A 20,049-nucleotide genomic window follows, 5' to 3' on the forward strand; every position below is an offset into this window, starting at 1 on the left:
GTTATCAGAGAGCCATCTTTGGCTATTTAGGTTTCGACCTGAGGATCATCATTCTCATGATCAGTAAAAACCTCCGGCTGATTAACCGGGTGATCAGGAGGTGGTGTAGACACTTTAACCATCCTTGAGGTACTCTCCCAACAGACGACGCCAAATGTTTTGGGTGATTTTGTCCCTCGGGAGAGTTACAGCTTAGAGACTGGTTGTGCGCAGCCTGTACCCGCAAAACAATAGAGACTCCGGGTGGTTGGAGCTCCGCCTCCGACGATCAAGTTAGTACTTGAATATAAACAGGAGAAAGTGTGGAAAAAGAGATGAGATCAAAGCGTGGAAAAAGAGATAAGATCTTCTCGGATTCCGATGTTAGGTGATTCTCGTATGTAAGAGAATGTAGGGTATGTTGTAATAATTTTAGATGCCCCGAAAATGGGGAAAATCTCCCTATTTATAGGGTCATTGGTAATTGTGCCCTTGATTAGGTCACTCTAACCTAATTATTCTAAGATACACCGAATTACGGCTTTCTCGGAATTTGGCCCATTAAAGGCCGCCTTTTTCCCGAGTTATAGGAAGGACACGTGTCAAATAGAGATTGGTCCAATTTGGACCAACCAGGTTATGACACGTGTCGAGGTATGATTGATCCACGTGGCATGGGTAAAATAACCCAAAACAGCACCCATCAAGTCCAATAATTGGTCTGCAGCCTGACAGAAAACCTTTTGCCATAGGTGCAAGGCAAGTGAACATTCTCAATAATTAAGGAGGCTCGGGCTGGTCAATTCCTTCTACTACAACATTGCATACAGTACCAGATCTATACTTTATGACAGCCTTCCCACAATCCAACACTCTTGCATATTGCTCTACTGTTGATCCATATATCATCAGCTTAGCCCTAGCCCTAGCCATCCAAGCCTTGTTGTATTAATTTCAATGCATGTATCACCTAAAACCCTCCTCTTGAAGCTTTTTATTTTCCAGCCTGGATCACTTCTCCAATCATCAAGGTATTTCTCATCTAAAAATTCGGTCAGTTAGATTTAAATTGCTTCTAACTCTTAAACACTTGTGCTTCAAATTAAGACTCTTAATCCTCCAATAATCTTGGTTCACAGACCTCCTTGAAATACCCTAAAGTGGCATCTTCTCACCCCCACAAAAGTACACTTAGGTAGCTTACACTTCTTAGCATTCCGCTTGCACTGACACCTCCTTCTACACTAAATAGTGACTTTTGTACTATCATTGTGCAAATACCAATACTCATACGTATTCTCAATGAACCCTTAACACTCTCCTCGGAAGTTTGTTGTTCTGGAACTTCTGACCTTTGATCAAATGAATGAGTTTTTTGAAGTCTATATGTGGATTGAAAGTTAGACAATTGTCTTGCTCCTCATCAGAAACTATAGGGCTATCCAACTCCTCATAACCAGATGTGAACTCTCTCTCTCTCTCTCTACAGTAACCTCTTTGCTCAACAGTTCACTATCAAGGTTGTAATCAGGGATAAGCAGCTCTTTATCACTGTTATCTTGCCCACACTATAAACTTGCATTCACTTCTGCTAATATGTTGCCTACAATGTCATCTAGATCTTGAAATTCCCCCTCCTCATATTCCCCCTCTTCTTCACCAACTTCCCACTCGATGGTAGTATCAGAACAATCAGAGCTTGAGGAACCAGATCTAAAGTCTGATTCCAACTCAACCTCACTCCTACACTTCTTCTTCCTTTTCCCCTTTGCTTTCCCCTTTCCCTTCTTCCCTCTTGCTCCAGAAGTACCTTCCTCTTCACCCCGTTTGTTCTTCCCTTTCACATTGTCTAAGAAAAGTTTCTTTTTGGTGGTGTCCTTAGTATGCTCATCAACTCGGCCTGTCTACCCCTTTGTTGGTATTTTCTGCCTCCTCTTTGTCTTTAATTTCCAAGTCCTGCTTTAACCTAGGGATCCTCCTTACTTCAGTGGGATTAGGTTTGACTTTACTTTTTTGGGTGGGTTGTACAATACTGAGTTCTGGGCTAGTACAATACACTTTAACAACCTTATCCTTGTTATTTGTCTGTAGAAATCCTTTGACATTAATATCACTCATAATTTCCTTTTTCCCAATTGACTAAGTCCTCCCCTTCATCGTATGCCAAACATTGAACAGCCTTGGCACATACATATCTAACTTCACAAACCCCTAAATGCAAGATTCCCTAACAAAGTTCACAAACATCTCACTCACTTTACACTTGCACCTCCAATATTCAAAGCCACCCTCATACCCACACAAACTCTTCCCCTTTATTTTTTTTGTTCCTAAACACCCCCTAGTCTAACCTTAACAGCTACATATTCAACATCAGCAGCAACCTGTTCATTTTATAAAGCAATATTAAGCGCTTTCAACCCAATTCACATGTACAAAAAATGCAAGTGTGTTTTACATAGCAGCAGTAAACAATTCACCCAATTCACTATCCTATGTACATCCCTAATTAAACAATTCAACAACAATTACAGTATTAGAATACTTGGACTCTAATAATTAAATCAATCAAATACACAAACAACCCTAACTTTCCACATAATTGCAAATTTTATACCATCAACAACCAACAGCCTTCAACATTAAACACAAAGAACAAAATTGCTTACCTCTTTCAACGCCATTGCATTGAACTGTTGTCAGGTTCCTCACCTAAGCTTCTGGTCCCCGGTAAACAGCAAAAGATGGCGACTTTTTCGCAATGAAGCAACCCCAATACAAGCAATTACTCAAGACTACTTTCTGCTGCAAATATAATTAGGGTTTTAATGACGAATTTAGGGTTCTGGATTGAAGAATGCTGAACAAATTATGAAGAAAGGGGGAATTCACTCAAAAAAGGATAGAAAATTGATTGTAGAATAGGGTTGGTTGGGAGAATTGAATGAGAAAGAGAGTGAAGTCGAGAAAAAAAAAAAGAAAGATAACTAAACTGGGGCCCACATGTCAAAAACCCACCGGAATTTCAAATTGGCTGGGAATCTTAGCAACTAATTAATTTAGTGGGTGGTATTTTAAAAAAAAAAATTTGGGTGGTTAGTTAGAAATTGATCACATTTTTGGGCAGTTTTTTAAAATTTTCCATAATATTAAATAGTAATATCTCTCTAGAAGAAATCTGATCTAAACTAATTAGAAATTCATTATTATCAACTAAACAAAGAAAAAAAAAATATAAATGTAAATAATGAGCTGTTAATAAAGTGAAGGATGACTAGCGCTAAAGAATTGAGAAATATGGGGTTGAAGTCCTCCAATAAAAACATATGACAATAAGGCTAAATGGAGGAGAAAATCAAATTTTTAAAATAGAGGATTTACTATTAACAAGAGGTTTCGAACACAAAACCATCAAGCTTTGTTTTGCTATCGTGAATTTCTAGCCAGCGTCACTACACTAAACTTATATTACCAACAAAAAAAACTTTAAAATACTAATATTCCCTTACTTTAAAAATCATATTTGAGTAATTAAGTGGGGTTGTCCCATTTTCTCTCCCCCTCCTAATAAAATCAGATTTTCCCATCCTTTTTTAGCAGGGTGGTCCCAGTAATTTCTCTCTCCCCTTTCTTTAATAACTTTCTATTGTATTATACTAGCTAATCTTTATCCCTCTAAAATTGTACATAACATTTAACAGAAGTAGTATAATAATATCCAACATTAAATAATTTTATATAAATTTCCAGAGGAGTGCAAGTGTCTACCTTTTTTTTTTTGACAGGAAGTGTCTACCTTAAATGCATAGTAGATCCACCCCTCACTACAACAAAAACTAGAAAATGAAATGCAACATATAGAACGATTGAGTAGGACAAGCGTTCCCTACAACTATATAGAACAGTTACTTGTATTAGGCATTGTGTAAAGTAATAAATATGGAATGGTTAGGTTCGTAACCATTCTCTATTCTTATTAACACAGAAAAATTAATTTTTTATTAAGTTAATAAAAAAGTAAAACAGTCCACTTATACAAACCGCTAAGTATTTTTTGAGTGAATTTCGAAAAGCCAACCCACCCATAGTTTATCCATCTTTTCTTTTTAAAAATTGGGCAGTTACTTTGTTATTTTCGCAAACTTAACTGTAGACACTTAAAAATATCTCCCCAAAACCAAACCCGATGATGAATAACCTTTTACCGTCACTATTGGTCAGATTCGGTATTTAATCCCGAGAGTACTTAAAAAATCGTGTTTGATTAAATTCATATTTTTGAACAGTCCATGGATTAGTCTTGATGTTTGGAAAAAGCATAGTTTTAATTTCAGCCCAAACTTATTATTTATTTTTGGCCCAAACCTTTTATTTATTTTTATTTAATTATTTTCTTATTTTAGCCCAAATAATAATAAGTCAGAAAAGGCCTGAAATTATCAATCGGCACTTAAAATGCCGAACAAAATTAGGGTTAAAAGTGTATTTAGATGGAAAAACATGCTGGAAATTCCAGCGCCACGGCAGGTATCCACCGTGTCACGAGAATCCTTCCCGTCTGACGGTGGGATTTCCCGTGACACGGGAAGTCTGCCGTGACACGGGACATTCCGTGTCTTTTCCGCGTAAACCCTTAACGCGTTTTCTATCCCGTTTTTTAAAAATTTCCCGCGTCACACTAAAAATTTACCGTGACACGGGAAAGTGTGCCGTCTGACGGTGGGACGTCCCGTGTCACGGTACAGTTTGCCGTGTCACGGGGTACTTTTTTAGGTTTTTTATCATTTTAGGGTTCCGTGTGCTACCTCGGCACATTTTCCATATAAACACCCCCTCAATTCTGATGTATGGGGCATCAATTAACTTTCTAATTTATTTTTCTCTCTTCTATGCTTTAGCCTTAAACACTAGCCTACCCTTCCTATTTCAAAATTCCTTCTTCAAGTGCTCAAAGGAGTCCATACTTTACTCGTGGTTCGGTCCTTAAGCTAAGGCGTGAAAGGTAGAACTGTTTGAGGGTTTGGCCCCAAATCAACTTTACTTTATTTAATTTAATTTAAATATTGTTTTATTATTTCCTTGAAGTTACTAACTCGTTTATTATTTTGTAGTTGCAAACAAACAGAATCAAAGTAAGTATCATGTTCCTTTTATTTCTATTATTTTTCTAACGATTTTATGTTGTTTGAATTGTGATTAAATTGCTTCCAATATTAATGTTTGTTCTATTATATTTATTAATCACTATATTGCATGTTAAAGGGAATATGTAATTGAAAATCATGCCTAATAAGATAATTTGGACAACCGGTTTAGGTTCCTTTTTAATCTTGTTATTTAATCAAGTGATCACTAATATTTTATAATTATGTGTTGCATTAATATTCAACCAATTTAGTTAAATAATAATTTGGAGCGAATTGGATATTTTGTTTGTATGCCTTTGAGATCACAGGAATGCTTTTCAATATAAGAATCGAGTAGAGGCCAATATGGGCGAATGTGACTCCATGACTCACTTCGTACCATCATCCCCGATCCTCCTTTCGTGGTTCCGAACCATATGGAGTTAGTAATCTCATGGATTATGAATGGGGTGTAACCTTCACGGGTCAATCGTTGTTGCCTTCGTTGTCCCTTTATCATGGTTTCCTTTTATGATCCGTGAACGGTTTACAAGTTCCTCAAAAACTTATTGACGGTGCACTGTACCGTGACACGGGAATTTTTGCCGTGTCACGACAGTTCTAAAATCAGTCCGGTGGCTTATTTTCTTTCCTCACTGTCGATTTCCTTCGATTTTTCTGAAAAAACGTATGTGTTCTACATGCGTCTTAGCCCCGGGGGATTTAAGCTCTATCGACCCAAAAACGCTCATGGCAATAAGGGTTCATCCGAGTTATTAAATCCACCCAAACCATGGAGTCGAGTTCGATTTCATCACGAACTCGCGGAGCCGCCCGTTGGCATACACCCTCAAGGGAGGCTGCCTTGCTAACGCGTCCAAACTCTTAACCATGGTACCCTTTTGACACCTAAAGCTTGACCAATAGTTGAACATAGATCTTGACTCTAGGTTGCGAACTTTTTTTTTACATCATGGTGCCTAAATGCTATGTGGTTGTTTGTTGCTAACCTTCATGTGTTTAGTCTTTTGTTTAACCCATGACCGAGGGTTTTTATTCTCACATAGTAATTAGTACGGACCTAAAATCGGTTAAAATCTGGAAAAATCACATAACTGACCTGGAACTGCGCACCGTGTCACGGCATGTTCTGCCGCGCCACGGTGAACAGTGTCGTGACACGGGGCTCTCTACCGTCTGACGGTAGACTACACCGTGTCACGATAGTCTGCACCGTGACACGGTGCCCAGGAAAGGTATCTTGTCAGTCCTTTTTTCGTTTTTTGTGCGTACGTATGTGGTTGTTGTGTCAAGTTTGGTGTCATGTCTAGCTGTACGGTCAAAACACACGTCCATAACTTCACTTAATCACTCACATATCTTGTTCACACATTTTTTTTTTTCTTTGAGTCGTACACTACTTTTTGACCGTATTTTTAGGGTAGTCTTGTTTTTGTGCCGCTTTTTTTTCGGAGTAAGTCGGATGGTATCCTCCCATTTTTTTAAAAAAAAAAATAAACATGTAGAATTTCAAAATTATAGATTTTTAATAAAATAAATTCTTTTTTTTAATCCGGATGGGTTAGGGTTAAGTTTGGTCATTAAAGGTGTGTTTGTTTCGGTGTCACAGCACTTGGTCAAGAAGTAGGGGTAGATTGTTACGGTTCGAGTCCATACCTCAACAACCTCTTATACCAAAGAGGCGTACAAGGAAACCACCTCAATCATCTTCACAAGACCCATCTCAAGTTTACTTTCAACCAATGGCTACTAAGGAAGACATCGAGAACCTCAATAGGACAATTGAAAGGTTATCTAACATGATGCAGACACTCACCACTAGAGTCAGCACGGTAGAACAAGACAGTCAAAACAATGTCACTACTGCTGCAATGGACAAGATTAAGGAACAGATGAGCAAGATTTCTGAAGAGTTCACTTATGTGGAACAGCCTGTCACCTCTTTGTCTATAAGAGACAAGCTTCCTGAGAAATTTTCCACTGCTGACATTCCCAAATTCAAGCCTACTAATAATCCTCTTTTCCTTTTGAAGGCTTTTTCTGCAACCATGGCTCTTAAGGGAGTAGATGTGACACTCTTCCCTACGGTGTTCCCTCTTTCCTTGGAGCATGCCTGTCAACAGTGGTTCTATTCTTTGGAATCCAAACATGTCGCGACCTGGGAGGATGTTGCTGAAAGCTTTATGAATCGTTACAAATGTAACATTCAGGCCAAGACTTCTCAACGTGAACTCTCCATTCTCAAACAGAAAGAGAATGAAGGCTTCACCACTTACTTAAGCAGGTGGAGGGAAACAACTGCGCTCCTGGTGGATCCCCCCAAGGAGAAAGAAATGGTTTGCTTGTTCATTGCCAATCTGACTCATAAGTACAAGCAACACTTGAAGTTTCTGCCTCTGAGTACCTTTGAAGCTGTATACAATATTGGAATCAATATCGAGGATGAACTAATGAAGTCTGTTGGTAGCAACAATAATAACAGCACTTGGAAAAACAAGAAGAACGACACTCCTTCTTCTTCGTCTTCTAAGGCCAATAATGCTACCAACAATATCAATATCAATGATGTGCTGGCCCTTAATTCTCCTCCTCAAAGATTCCAAAGGCAAAGGAGGGTTTACACGCCTTTGGGAATGACTTATGATGCTGCTTATGACCGTTTGCATGGTCAAGGACTGATTATGCCAATCGGACCATTTTCAGAACCTCGACCAGAGAATAGGACCGCTAGCTATGACCCCAATGCTTATTGCAAGTTTCATCAAGGCAAGGGTCATAACACTGAGAAATGTTGGAGTTTGAAGGATGCGATCCAAGACCTAATTGAAGCTAATCTACTTCCTGTCCCTCCAGGGGGCAAGAAGCCTAACATTCAAACAGTTCCTCTTTCTGATGCTTTGGCTATCACGGGAGAGGAAGTCTCCTTTGATCCGTCAATACTCATTCAACCTGTGAATGAACCTCTGCCAGAAGTTGTATTTGTCTCGAGTTCTGAAGAAGTGAATGGAATTTGTGATAGCGACAATGAAGACGTCTATCTCAAGGATATAGCCTGCTCATCTCTTGGCACGAGTGAAGATGTTTGGGCGGACTTTGAGGTCAAGGTTCTCACCAGAAGTGGACGGTTGCAACAACCTAATCCACCTCCGCCTCCACCACAATCACATCTAATAGTGGATCCCATCGACCCTGTGAACAGCGATGTGGTCAAACAACTGCAAAAGACCAAGGTGGAGATGAATGTATGGAAGCTTTTGGCCACTTCCCATGAGCATCGAAACGCTGTGATGAATGCTCTGGTGAAAATTGGAGATGATGATGACATGACTCCTCAAGGACTTGTCAATTTTCTCACTATTGAATTGCCAAGTACTAGCAATCTGATTTTGTTTTCTAACAAGGATCTTCCCCCGGAAGGGGACCAACATAATAAGGCCTTACACCTCATTATGGTGTGTAAGCAGATGAATGTTCCTATGAGCCTGGTTGATAATGGCTCTGCAATCAATGTGTGCCCACTCTGTACTGCAAAGAAGTTGGGCATAAAGAATGAAGAATTGACTCCCTCCACTCAAGGGATTCGCACTTATGATAATACTCGCCGTCAAGCCGTGGGTACTATCATACTGAATATAACTACTGGGGCCATTGAACGTCGCACCAAATTTCAGGTGGTGGACATTAAGGCACCAAATAATCTGTTGTTTGGACGCCCTTGGCTTCATGAACTAAAGGCAATTCCATCATCGCTGCACCAAAAAGTGAAAGCCATATTTGGGGGGGTTCCGATTACTATTGATGCTTCTCCTATGCGCATTCAAGTTATTGATACTCCTATCGTCCATGTTGAACATGACGAAGAAGATGAAGATCGTTGGGGGTTTTCATTTGATGATGTTCTCGTGATTGAAGAGGAGGAAAAGTGCCATCTTGACTTCGATCCCTATTCAAACACCAATATCAATGCCATTCTGAAGAAGCAAGGTCATTTCCCTGGAATGACCCTTGGACTCAAGAAGAAAATGGCTGAATCTTGGGGCCATCCTGGTGCAATCAAGAAGGATACTTTTGGCTTGGGATTTAAGCCAACAAAAGAAGATATGAAACAAGCTTTATTGAAGATGAAGGCTTGCAATAATGCTCGAATCACGAAGACGGAAATGGCCATGGATCCATATCCGTTCACCCTCAATGGCCAGTACATCAAAGAAGGGGAATACTTCCCATGCTATGAATTCCCTGAACCATTCGTCCATGATGGGATCCGTGAACCAGGATTCGAGATGTTCCTCGATTGTGACTTTGTTGATGAAGACGAAGAGCTCTTCACAACCGAGAAGCTAGCTAGCCCGAACTTTGATGATCTAGGAATCAACCTGCTTTTTGGAATGAAGAAAAATGAGTCTAAACAGGTCCGCAATGATAACTCTGAGCTCGTTCAAGCTGTCATAGCAAAAAAGGATTTTGACCCCTCCGAGTTAATCGTCCAAGCTGACAACATTTCAAGGGGATGGCGCAAGACATTGAGTACCACTACGCCAAGTGGAGAGAAGTTGGAAATAACCGCTGGCGAAGGTCCTATGTTTGATGAGTCTGAGTCGTCTGGGTCCGAGTCCGAGTCTGAGTCTAAGTCTGTAGACGAGTCCTTAAAGTCTGAGGCCGACCCTCTTTCTGCTATAGAGTTCAACCCTGAGTCTCTTGTTGAGTCCTCTCTTTCTAGTCCTAATAATTCTGGTGAGGTCGCAGCCGACCTTGCCCCTCGTAATGTATTAGCCAATGAATTCAATAAAATGTGTACCTTTGCTTACAATGCGTGTCATTCCCCTAGCCCTGATCAATATTGCTTTGCTAATGATAAAAATGACAAAGAAATAATAAAAGCGATGGAAGAACACGAAAATAAAACAGTAGTTATCAAATATAAGAAACAGTTAACATTTCCAATGATACAACTGTTAAAGAAGTAAAAATTTGATTAACACTAAGTCAAGATGAACTCAAAGAGCTAATTAACTGGCTTAGTGAATTTGTTGATGTATTTGCTTGGTCATACCAAGATATGCCAGGAATTGACAGGGATATAGCTCAGCATACGATACTACTCATTCCAGGTATGAAGCCTTTCAAACAAAAGCTGCGCCGTATGATACCCGATGTGGCTCTCAAAATCAAGGAAGAAAACAAGAAGCAATTGGTCGCAGGTTTCATCAGAGTATCCAAATATCCAGAATGGATAGCAAATGTGGTTCCAGTTACAAAGAAGGATGGAAGGGTCAGAATGTGTGTTGATTACAGGGATCTCAATAAAGCAAGCCCAAAAGATGGGTTCCCTCTACCTCACATTGACATTCTGGTCGATAATACAGCAAACCATGCACTCCTACCATTCATGGATGGTTATGCCGGATATAATCAGTTATTGATTGCCGAAGAAGACATGGAGAAAACCACATTCATCACGCAATGGGGTACATATTGCTATATGGTAATGCCATTTGGGTTGAAAAACGCGGGTGCCACCTACCAAAGAGCAGCTACAGCATTGTACATGATATGATGCACAAAGAGGTGGAGGTCTATGTCGATGATATGATCGTTAAGTCTAAAGATCGCCCAGGCCATATTATTGCACTTCGCATGTTCTTTGAAAGACTCCGCAAGTACAACATGAGATTAAATCTAGCAAAATGTGCATTCGGAGTCATGTCAGGAAAATTACATGGATACGTGATCAGTTCTCGAGGGATTGAAATAGATCCTACAAAAGTAAAGGCGGTCATGGCCATGCCACCACCCAAAAATGAGAAGGAGATTCGAGGTTTCTTTGGAAGGTTACAGTATATAAGTAGGTTTATATCAAAGCTCACAGTGATATGTGAACCTATATTCAAGAAGCTCAAGAAAAATGTCCCAGTCACATTGCATGACGATTGCCAAAAGGCTTTCGACAAAATCAAAGAGTACATGGCAAACCCACCCGTGCTAGCGCCAGCAATACCTGACTTTCCTCTTCGACTCTACCTTACGATCACAAGAGAAACGATGGGGGCAATGCTAGCACAAGAGACTGAAAACAAGGAGAATGTAATCTACTACTTGAGTAAGAAGCTCCAAGGACATGAGACGCGATACACACCACTTGAAAAGTTTTGTCTCGCACTTGTGTGGGCCGCACAGAAACTAAGACATTACATGCTCACTCATACGGTGCATGTCTTGTCTAAGATGGATCCTCTCAAATACTTGTTCGAAAAAGCGACACTCAATGGCAGATTATCAAGGTGGATAGTCAATCTTCTCAGTTTGACTTGAGATTTGTGCCACAAAAAGCCATCAAAGGTTCTGCGGTTTCTGACTTCTTAGCAGACTTTCCGGTAGAAGAAGTTGAAAAGGAAGAAGATGAGTACGATTTCCCTGACGAAGATTTACTCATGACTGAAGATGACAGCTGGACACTCTATTTCGATGGAGCTTCAAACCAAAAAGGATGTGGTGTAGGAGTCTTGCTTGTATCACCCAATTAAGAGCACATCCCAGTTTCCATGAAGCTCGACTTTGATGTCACCAACAATGCCGCAGAATATAAAACATGCATTTTGGGGTTAGAAACAGTTGTCGCCTTGGGAATTAAGAAACTCAGAATCTATGGTGATTCTTCACTAATCATTAACCAAATCTCCAAGAGATGGAAAGTGAGAAGTGAAAGTCTCGCTACGTATCAAGCTCATTTAGAAACTCTCACGGAGCAACTAGATGAAGTGGAATATACGTATTTGCCAAGAGAAGAAAACCAATTCGCCGACGCACTAGCTAATATTAGCATCAATGGTGCGAATTCCAACTGATATAATCAGAATGCCACTGACCATAGAAAGAAGATATGAGCCGACTTATGGTCATGCACTTGACGATGAACAAGAACCACAAGAAGAAGATGAAGGGCACGCCGTGCTTTGAGGCTCCTGGCCTCACAGTATGTGCTCATCAGGGGAAACCTCCACAAGAGAAATGCAATGGGAAGAAATCTCTTATGCATAGCCAAGAAAGAAGCACATAAAACCGTAGAAAACCTGCATGCCGGTATATGTGGAACACACATGAATGCAAAGATGTTAGTCCAAAAGATTCAACGACAAGGTTACTATTGGACTACTATGGAGAGAGATTGTCACGAATACGCCAAGAAATGTATGAAGTGCCAAGTCTACGCAAATTTACAGCATGTTCCATCGCTTCTCCACACATATACTTCTCCATGGCCTTTCTCCACTTGGGGCATCGACATCATTGCAAAAATAACACCACCAGGACAAGGGGGGCATGAATTCATTCTCGTAGCAATCGACTATTTCACCAAATGGGTCGAAGCTGCCTCATATGCTAAGCTGACGGTGAAACATGTAGCTCAATTCATTGAGAAAAATATCATATGCCGCTATGGGGTACCACATGAGATGATCAGTGATAATGGAACACATTTCCAAGCCGAATGCGCGGAATTATTATAGAAATATCATATCAAGCATCACAGATCATCACCTTACAGACCACAAACAAATGGTGCAGTCGAATCAACCAACAAAAATATGAAAACTATCATCGAAAAGATGACAGGAAATTACAAGGATTGGCCAAGTAAGCTACATTTCAACCTTTGGGATTATCGAACCTCTGTTCGTACATCAACGGGGTCTACCCCTTTCTCTTTGGTCTATGGAGTTGAAGCGGTACAACCAATCGAACTCAAAATCCCTTCTCTTCGAATCGCATTGGAAAGCCAACTAGATGAAGTCAACTGGATTAGAGCAAGATATGATGAACTGGTCTTACTTTATGAAAAACTCTTGGCAGCTTTGCATCATGTCCAAACCTACCAACAGCGTATGACGCGACATTTTGATAAAAAAGTCAAGACCAGGAACATCAAAGAGGGTGACCTAGTGCTTAAAGCACTTCGTAAAAATGTGTTAGATCCAAGAGGAAAATTCAGATCGAATTGGTCAGGCCCGTACATTGTCAAAGCCATCTTGTCTGGCGGAGCGGCACAATTGGTAGACATGGACGGTAATGGTTTCCACAAATTAACCAACTCGGATCAACTCAAGAAATTCTATGCCTAGTCGCATGGGTTCATGACCCAATAGAGCTACGTTTCGCCTGATTCCTGTTTAGGATACGTAGGCAACCCCTCAAGGGGGCCTGGCCACATTAAAAAATAAAAATCCTCCCTCTGATCAAATATGCGCGTCAGTTCAGCATTGCGTCATGACAAAAAAAAAGGGGTGTTTTGCCGCGACACGGGACATTCCACCGTGTCACGGTACATTTCACCGTGGCGCGGTGGACCTGAGTGCAACACAAAAAAAAAAGGAATTGCCGTGACGCGGGAATTTGTGACGTGTCACGGGATTTTTCGCCGTGACACGGTGGAATTTCAGGTTTTCCGTTTTTTTTAGTGACGCATTCGTTGCGAATTCATTGTTTGTTCGAGGTTATTTTATTTTCGTTCTTCCATTGCGTCCGAATCCTTGACTCGGATAAATAAATAATAAAAGTAATTGTAATTTTTTATTTTTAAGGCTGAAATAAATATGTTGTTAATATTGAAATAAATGCGACTACAATTATTGGCATCATATGCCTTATTTTAAATAAAAATTATAAATCATAAAAAGCAAAGCACTATTGATCTTATCTCTCTTCACTTTAGGAACATCCTTCTCTTGGTCAATTAGGTCGGCCTTCACCATTAATGTGTCTTTCGTAGCCCGAACCGTCACACCCCTAGTCGAACTTTCACCCCTTTCACCTTTCTTGAAATTTTTCTTTTGTTTTTCCCTATAGACCATCTTTTCTTTACCCTTCCCTTTCACATAATTCTTCTTTCTCGGCATTATAGGAGTCTTAAACTCAATCCCTTGTGTTCTCGGACCTAGACGATCTTTAGGAGGGGATTTCTTATTTCCAAGAAGACTCTTCACATCAGACTTGCGTGATCCGAATCGTTCCCTCCTACTTCTAGGGTTCAACCATGCCTTGTATGCACTAGATAAAGGAGGAGGAGCTTGGTCACTTGCAGAAACGGTCCACAAAGTTCTTCCAATCCAATAAGTCTCGTACTTATGAACGTTACTTTCGTGCAACGATACTTCATGAGGACTATCGTTATAGCGTGGAACTACTTGTTCAAGTTCATACTACCGCATCAGTCGAGAAGGGCAATAAAAGGTAAGTTTTGTGATACTAGGAACACGGCAATATGGAGTATCATTCGTGCCAACCATCCTAGTAAGCCTCCACCAAGGCACCACCCAATGAATGGAAAATTCCCTCTTTGCAAAGAAATTTTTCCAATCTTCATACGACATGTTCGCAGAGTAATTCTTTTTCCTGCGGACTAGGTTGTTAGGGCCATATTTTTCAACATCGTCGGGGGCTTCAAATAATTCTAAACGCTCCATCAACCAAATCAGCAAAAAAAAAAAAAATAAATAAATAAAAATAAAAAATTGCAGATTCCCGTGACACGGCAGGTTTCACCGTGTCACGACAGACACCCACCGTGACACGGTGCCTATTTTGTGTCACGGGGGCTACTCGGAGCGTATTTTTACCTGCAGCAGTACCAGAGAGCCCTTCCTGATGTCTTTCCGGTCAGCTTTTGCTTCGTCAAGGCCACGAAATGTTTCTCCAAGGCACGTCGGCATAGGAGATCTTCCAGATCGACATGTTCAAGCATAGACGCTAGACAAGCATGTCCTACCATACCGTTTGCAAATAAAAGCTTGCTAAACATGCAAAAAATAATGCCTTTCTACGATATACATGATAAGACTTAGAGACAGGGCAATTAAAATATAATTTTGCAAGTTTTTCTAAGTCTACCTCATTACCACACACAATTCTATTTAAATCTGGATCTGTTAGATTCAGATGGCGTTCAAAATCTTGGTAATAATATTCACGTAGGGTGGGCATGGCAATAAGATTTCTAGCAGGAAATCCAAAGATTGCACCGAATTCCTCCAGCAGGGGACAGATTTCATCATAATCAAATTTAAAACAGTGTGTTTCTGGACTCTAATAATCTAATGCTGCCCTAAGAAAATCATGTTCAATAGCTACATGTCGTAGGGCTAGCAAACCCTTGACATGAAATAATTCTAACTCTCTTTTGTCAGCATTGGTCAAAGAATAAGATCAGTCGCGCAATGTATTATCAAAATTCTGAGACATGATTATTGAAATATGAAATTCTAAATTATTTTGTGTTTCGTAATTATGCATATCATGAATATACTGGTCCTATTTTATAGCAAAAGCGCTCGAAACTGCTCAGAAATTATCTTTTCATACGCGTAAAACACACCGCTGCGGAATACGCGTACCGTGACACGGGAAATACCACCGTGTCACGGGAACTTTTGCCGCGACACGGCAAGTTTTGCCGCGACACGGTGTACAATGCCGTGTCACGGCACCTTTCGCGTTTTCTTTTTTCATCTTTTCCCTTATCTATCCGATTTTTTTTTGGTATTTTATCCTCACCGTTTATTTTTCAATTTTCTGAGAGTTTTATTTCTAATAAAATTCTCAACTTTTTTTATTATTATTTTTTATTATTATCTTAATTTTATTTATTCATCACTTTAATATTTTTTTTTTCTCTTTATCATTTCATTTATTTATCTTATTTATCATTTTATTTTTACTTGTCTTTTTATTTCTTTTCTTTTGGGGAAGGTCGGTACCCTCCATTAGTCCACTTACGTTTTTGTCGCGTCATTAATAAATACACGATCACACACAATGAGTCTCAAGCACACACTAACATACAATAATAAAAATAATGTACAAAAGAGTCATAATAAATAAACATGTCAAGTGTCATCATAGTATGTACAAATAAAAACCCTCAGTCAGAAGTCTCTAGAGCCAGAATCAGTATCATCTCCACCCTGTGAATATGGGAACGGTGAGCCAAAGAGTCCCTCCATCATCCGAGTACGGGGAGTAGTGTCCCTACTAGTCCCTGTGACCCCAGTAGTAGTCAAACTCAAGGCAGGACCCGTCCAACCGGCAAACAGTGTAGACTGACTCAAAGACGCGGGAATCGTCGGTGAAGGCATCGTCCCATACATCGGAACTGAGAACAAGCCCGACAACGGTGGAGGAATCCCGGACAATGGAGCTGAAAATGAACCAGGATCCAAGGGAGTCCAAACAGACCCAAGCTCAGGCTGTGGAGGCTGTGAAAACGACTGCCGCTGTCCCTGACTCTGGCCTGGAAAGCGCTGAAAAGACTGAGGCTGCTGCCACTGAGCCTCCCGAAACGGCTGAGTAATATGAGGCTCTCGCTGAGAATGAGAACGCCGGTGAATCTCAAGAGATCGTGTACCACGACCAAGCTCCTCCTCGTCCGAGCCCCTATGCCTCGAGCGCAAGCGGGACCTCCGTTGCTCCTGAAAGATACAAAATCAAAAGGTGTCAACAATAAAAAATAAAACAAATGGTAGAAGTGAAAAAAATGAATGATACCTCAAGAACGTCGCTAGAGCTCCGACAACTCGCACAACGCCGAAGCTTGATGATGCAATACTTTAGGGCGTCAACCAGCTTCATGAGTCCCATCATCTCCGGGCGGTTAGGCTGAGGATAAAACAAAGAAAAGTCAGTAACAAGCAATGTTAAAAGGATGAATAATGCATCAAAAAACTTACCGGCTCAAAGACCTCGGGCAGAGACTCCTGCGCCTGTCTGTAACCCTCTGGCGCGTCGGCAATATGGTCCTCGGTGATACCAATCGGCCCTGGATAGCGGACAGACTGAGGCGGAATCTCGATCCTCCCCATAGGGCGAATAGTCGTCTAAAAAAATAATGGAATAATCAAGTTATTCGACTATTTAAACAGAGACTAGGAACCAAGATCCTCAAAAGAATCATACCTCAAGAAGACGGGGTGGAGGAGCCAGAGAGGGAAGCAAGTCCTGCGCATAATTACTCTCCATGTGCACAAGCTCCTCCCATGGAAAAGTATAGCGCTCTCCCCTGTTTATCAACTCCCTAATCAAGCGTGAGTCCAGCATCGACTCTGGTTGAGATGAGGGCACCACAAAGTGATGGCCGCTATGCTAACGAACGACACGCTCCCCCAAATACCAGACAAAGCGTCCGGTACCAACCAAAATGGTGCGGTGCGCTAAAAGACGCAAGGCCTCAGGAAGATCAATCATCCCGGCCCAAGGACGATACTGGACAGCAATGGCAACCTGAAAAAAAGTTGGCGTGAAACAACGAAAACAACGTCAGAGGGAAAATAAGAGGCAACAAAACTAATTCTTATGCCAACAGAAGACGTGCCTCGGCGTAGCAGCCCACGCAGCGCAGGGACAGACTCCACCCGCGACTCTCCTCGATCACGCCAGCTGGCCCCGACATGGAAATCATGGACCACTCCACGACGCCGGCGAGGAGCCAAGCCTGGGAAATACTCGTAGAACCATAGCTGCAATGAAAAGTAATCTTTAGCACATGAGTCGAACAAGTTAAAGTGAAACAAAAGAGGAAAAGATCATCACCTCTACAACTCTCCACAGACCATAGACAGTGATGGGAGACTCGTCGTTCAGCTGCCATCACCCATGACGTAGCGATAAGAGAAGGTCGGCGTATCCGAGGCTGGCCCAGCTATAGGATCCTATCTCATGGATCCTGACCAAAGAGGGGAGGTAACAAAGGAGTACGCGTGAACTCCTATCAGGAGAAAGGGTCATGGAGATCAGAATCAGGATGAAAATCCGCACTCGCTGCTCAGCCGATGTATCCTCCATGTCGAAGCCACGAGCTAAAACTGAAGCCAGATCCGATCGCCCACTCCTAGGACCACCTCGAGACACTGGTCGGGTCCTTATATGCTGAACGATCGGACCTAACAAATCAGCTGCCTCAGCCGATCCCCAAGACAGATCAGACATCTGAGCTACGGCCCGGTCGGTAAAGTGCAGCCCGCTAATTATACTGAAGTCCAGAGGGGTCACTGTCATCTCCCCCCAAGAAAAATGAAAAGTGTTGGTAGTATCCCAGAAATACTCCAACAATGCGCGAACGACCGTCGCACCGTAACCCCGGGGGCTACGAAACCCTACAACCGCCGTATAGAAATCTACTAAACCAGCCGATTCCCATAGGGCGTTCGTAGCAAGATCCCTCGTAATGATCTGATGAAGTCGAGGAATCAAATCGTCGGCTCCAGAACCATGGTGGCAAAGCGTGCCGTCGACTATGCCGGAAAGTGGGCGATGAGAAACATGGTTTTCACGGCAGAAAAACCAACTGGTCTGGAGTCCACAGAGGTGTTCCACCTACCTCTACTCGTAGAAGTCCGAGGCTCTGACTCTAAGGCATCGTCGTCCATACCCTCAGGAATAGTGGGAGTGTCCTCCTAAAAAGCCTGACGCCGGCCCTTGGTAGAGAGATCGCGATCCCGTCGCCTAGGCATGCTATTATAAAAATCTAAATGCTTAGCATCATTTCCTAAGACATTTAATTCAAGTTGCATTTTTATAAAAATAAAGATCTAAATACTTAGCATCATTTCTTAAGTTATTTAGTCATTTATCGAATTATACGCTAAATTTTTACCTCCAGGCTAAAAATTGGCAAAATTATGGTATTTAGTTTCTCCATGACAAACTAATACTACAGTTCTCCTAGCCGCATGATACTATGTTCTCCATGACAATATAGTACATACGCAAAATATGTTTCGAAGTTGCACAAAAACAATGAATCAACACATCATGAAATATTTTACAAGGTCTATCACCATATTTTCACCATTTCAAGTGCAAAGAAGTAACATGAACATCATTTCACAAAAATAGTACCCAAAAATGGTGATTTGCTCAATTCTCCATCAAATCGTGCAATTTTTGTCTCAAATTTCTCACAAACACACATACATACATATACAAGTAAAATCATGGCAAGAATTTCAACATAAAACCTCAAAATCAAAAATCCCCAAATTGATTTTTAAGGGTTTTTCATGAAATTACTCATTTGAAGCAAATTTGAGACAAAAATTAAGAGGAACTTACATAGATCCTTATAGAGGTTCGAATATGAGGAGTATGGCAAAAATTTAGAGTGAATTTGGTGAAAAATCGAACAACAAAAGCCCGAAAAAGCTCCGGCACCCCAGTAGACCGCAGCGACACGGTCGGCTAATGCCGTGACACGGTGAGTGTTTCCCTTGTCACGGTGAGCCTCAGAACCGACGGAGCTCCGGCGACACCGACAACAACTTCAGGCGACAGCAACAGCAGTAAGTAGCAACGAACGACAACAACAACAAGTTTCAGCGAAAACCAAAACATGGTGATGAACGCCAGCCGACGGGAAAGAACACCGAGCGCCGGTGAGAAGCAGCCGAGACTCGGCAAACCGAGCAAACAAAAAAAAAATTCGAGCTTTTGGGTGAAAATCGGACGAGAAATATGAGCAAAATGAGGAAAATGTGTGATATTTAAAACCAAAAAAATCCCGTGCAACAGACCCTGTTCCCACGTAACGGTCAGATTTTGTGTGGTGCACAAGCTTTGACTGGTCAAAGATTCCGTTTTTTCAGACACTAGATTCCCGCGCCACGGGACCCCCTTGCCGCTTCACGGGAAGCAGCTCCGCGTGACGGGGATCCGTACCGTGTCACGGGAATATTTTTTTGTGACACAGTGGCTTTGTACAGTTATTTGCGAATATTCCTGACATTTTGATTAAGGTTGCACGATTTTTTTGCATAAATTGGATAGTTATTTTTCGCTGGAATTACGCGGAAAATTGTAATTGATACTTAAAGGGGACTAAAATTACCATTTTACCCCTAGCAAGCATCAAAGTCTATTTTTCGGCATTTTAAGCACC

This window comes from Chenopodium quinoa, unplaced genomic scaffold (assembly GCF_001683475.1).
Source record: "Chenopodium quinoa cultivar QQ74 unplaced genomic scaffold, ASM168347v1, whole genome shotgun sequence".
NCBI classification, from domain to species: Eukaryota; Viridiplantae; Streptophyta; class Magnoliopsida; order Caryophyllales; family Amaranthaceae; genus Chenopodium; species Chenopodium quinoa.